Source organism: Triticum urartu, chromosome 6 (genome assembly GCF_003073215.2).
Source record: "Triticum urartu cultivar G1812 chromosome 6, Tu2.1, whole genome shotgun sequence".
Lineage (NCBI taxonomy): Eukaryota > Viridiplantae > Streptophyta > Magnoliopsida > Poales > Poaceae > Triticum > Triticum urartu.
This window is the reverse complement of record NC_053027.1, coordinates 523,166,060-523,169,986: the sequence shown is the minus strand read 5'-3', so window position 1 is coordinate 523,169,986 and position 3,927 is coordinate 523,166,060.

The following is a 3,927-nucleotide window of genomic DNA, read 5'->3' as shown; positions in this document are numbered from 1 at the left end:
GCGGACTGAACGCGCCGAAGAACAAGGTCGTCTTCCTCGAGACTTCTGGCATTGACTCTACGGCTATGGTAGCGGCGCAGAGCTTGCTGGTAGCGAGCAGCTCGCACAGCAGCCTGAAGACGGTCTTCCTCAAGGAGCAGCGCGTCATCTTGCCGCAGCTGCTCTTGCTCGAGCTCATCATAAGCGAGCACTCGAGGTGACCTGTATACGAGTTCCGTGGGGGTAACTGCCTCTGCTCCATAGACTAGAGCGAAAGGTGTCTGTCCAGTGGCTCGATTTGGCGTCGTTCTGATCGACCAAAGAGCCACCGGCAGCTCCTCGATCCAGTTTCTTCCGCACTTGTGCAGCCTGTCGAAAGTTCTGGTCTTGAGCCCGCGCAGCACTTCAGCATTTGCCCTCTCCGCTTGACCGTTGCTTCTCGGGTGAGCAACAGAAGCGAAGCAGATCTTGGCGCCAAGATCTTGGACGTATTGCATGAAGGTGCGGCTTGTGAATTGTGTACCGTTGTCGGTGATTATCCTGTTAGGGATCCCGAAGCGGCAAACAATCGACCTGAAGAACTTGACGGCTGACTGTGCGGTTACCTTCCTCACTGGTTCCACTTTCGGCCACTTTGTGAACTTGTCGATCGCGACGTACAAGTACTCAAAGCCCCCGACAGCTCGGGGAAAGGGGCCGAGGATGTCGAGCCCCCAGACCGAAAATGGCCAGGATAAAGGGATCGTCTGGAGAGCTTGAGCTGGCTGGTGTATCTGCTTGGAATGGAACTGGCACGCTTCACACTTGGTTACTTGTGCAGTTGCATCCTGGAGGGCTGTTGGCCAAAAGAAACCTTGCCGGAACGCTTTGCCGACAAGTGCTCTTGCGCCAATGTGGTGACCACATATGCCTCCGTGTATCTCTGCCAACAGCTTTTGTCCGTCTTCCCGGGGAATACACTTCAATTTCACACCGTTGAGTCTTCTTCTGTACAGTGCCTTGTCGACAAACTGGTACATACTTGACTGCCGGGCTACTCTTTCCGCTTCTTCTTGCTCTTCGGGAAGTTCTCCTGTCTGGAGGAAACGGACAATCTGCTGCGCCCATGTTGGAGCTTGTGGCTCGACAACAAGGACTAAAGGCAAATCTGCCGCTGCGGGAACATCCGCTTCTACGGCAAGAACCTGCGGCTCTGCCGGAGCTTGACGTTACCCGACAAGCTTGCCGGAGCAAAACTCATCGGGAGCTTCTGCTTCAACGGAACAAACCCTAGGGCTTGCCAGAGCATCTTGCTCCTCAGCGTTCTCGGTGTTGTTCTCAGCTGCTGCGGGAACGTCCGCTTCTACGGCGAGGAGCTGCACCTCTGCCGGAGCTTGACGTTCCCCGACAAGCTTGCCGGAGCAAAACTTATCGGGAGCTTCTGCTTCAACGGAACAAACCCTAGGGTTCGCCGGAGCAGACTGCTCCTCAGCGCCTTCTGCGTTGATCCTAGGGACCTTCTTGGCGGCAGCTTCGGGAAGCTCTGCCGGCAGGCAGTCACCAGGAATCAACTTCCTCTTCTTGCTCTGTCCAGTTGATGGTGTTACGGACGGTTGAGTCAGCTTGAGCACAAAGACCCCTGGTTCCACAGGTAGCTTAAGTGCGGCGCACTTTGACAGGCCGTCAGCAATGGCGTTCTGAGCTCTTGGAATGTGCTCCATTTGTAGGCCGTCAAAGCTCTCTTCTAGCTTTCTCACTTCGTCAACGTAAGCTTCCATCAACGGACTCTGATAATTCTTGTTTACTTGACGGACGACAAGCTGTGAGTCACCCCTGACAACGAGCTTCTTGATCCCAAGGTCTGCCGCGATCCTGAGACCGGCAAGCAATCCCTCATACTCTGCAGTATTGTTTGTTGCTTGCTCCTTGGGAAAGTGCATCTGGACTATGTACTTGAGGTTCTCTCCGGTGGGCGCGATAAGCAGCACACCAGCGCCGGTGCCTTGCAGCGAAAAGGCACCGTCAAAGTACATCAGCCACTCTTTGCTTGCTTCCTTGTCGGGGATGCTTGTTTCTGGAATTTCTCCATCTGGTGTTGGCGTCCATTCTGCTATAAATTCTGCCAATGCTCTGCTCTGGATAGTTGAAGTGCTTTCAAACTTGAGGCCAAAGCTTGACAGTTCCAGTGCCCACTCAACAATCCTGCCTGTCGCTTCTGGATTCTGCAGTATCCTCTTCAGCGGAAAGCGAGTGACAACTGTGATCTCATGCGCTTGGAAGTAATGGCGCGGCTTTCTCGAGGCCATGAGAAGGCCGAAAAGCAATTTTTGCACGCCAGAGTACCTTGACCTAGCCCCCTGTAGAAGGGAACTGACAAAGTAAACTGGGCGCTGCACCATCTTCTTGTGTATCTCGTCGTGCATCTGCGCAGAACCATCTTTGTCGGGACCAGAGCTTGTCGGGGAAGCCCCCTGCTTGTCGCTGGATGCGCTTGCCGCGGTTGCTGGCTCATCATCTGCCTCCCTCTCCGCTACTAACGCAGCACTAACCACTTGATTGGTTGCCGCTATGTACAGCAGCAACTTCTCTTGTGGCTTAGGTGCGACAAGTATTGGAGGGGAGGACAGGTATCTCTTCAGGTCTTGCAGCGCAGCCTCCGCTTCCGGAGTCAATTTCATTGGACCTGCTTTTTTCAATAATTTGAAAAACGGCAGGGCGCGCTCAGCAGACCGAGAGATAAACCTTCTGAGAGCAGCCACGCAACCGGCAAGTTTCTGTACATCCTTGACGCGCTTTGGTGCTTCAATCTGCTCAATGGCCTTGACCTTGTCGGGATTGGCTTCAATTCCCCGCTGAGACACGAAGAACCCGAGAAGCTTGCCGGAGGGAACTCCAAACACACACTTCTCTGGGTTGAGCTTGAGGCTGATCTTGCGCAGATTTGCAAAGGTCTCGCCTAAATCTTGAGTCAGAGTTGCTCTGTCCTTGCTCTTGACCACTATATCATCCATGTAGGCTTCCACATTTCTGTGTATTTGTGGCTCAAGAGCAACATGGACTACTCTTGCAAATGTCGAACTAGCATTTTTTAATCCGAAAGGCATCCGTACGAAACAGTACGTGCCACATGGAGTAATAAATGCGGTCTTCTCCTCATCCTCTTCTGCCATGAAGATCTGATGATATCCTGAGTATGCGTCAAGAAATGAAAGCAAATCACATCCGGCTGTGGAGTCAACAATCTGGTCAATGCGCGGCAAAGGAAACGGGTCTTTAGGGCAAGCTTTGTTAACATCGGTGAAATCGATGCAAAGTCTCCATTTCCCGTTTGCCTTGCGCACGACTACAGGATTGGCCAACCACGTGGGATGGAGCACTCCTCTGACAAGGCCTGCTGCTTCCAGTTTCTTGATCTCTTCGGCAATGAATTCTTGGCGTTCCACTGCCTGCTTCCTGACTTTCTGCTTGACGGGCCGCGCATGAGGACAAACGGCAAGGTGGTGCTCAATCACTTTCCTGGGAACACCGGGGATGTCAGACGGTTGCCACGCGAACACGTCGACATTCGCCCGCAGGAAAGCAACGAGCGTGCTTTCCTATTTAGGGTCGAGCGTGGCACTGATGGTGAAGGTACCACTAGTGCCGCCCTCCTTGGCGGATACCTTCTTCGTCTCTGGTGGAGCTGCTATCGTCTTCTTGCACTTGCCGGTGGAGCTCGATGGTGCATCCTCGACGGCAGCGCAGCACTCCGAAGAGGTGCACTTGCCGGAGTGGGCATCAGAACTCTTGCCGGACTTGGTCTTCTTTCCCCCGGGAGCTTCAGCGGCAAGTGGATCGCGATCTGCCGTGGCTGCTGCTTCCCGGTAGATCTTGTCGGCACAGATAAGAGCATCCTTCTTGTCGCCAGGGACAGAAATGATGCTTATCGGGCCTAGCATCTTCAGCATGTTATATGCGTAGTGAGAGGCT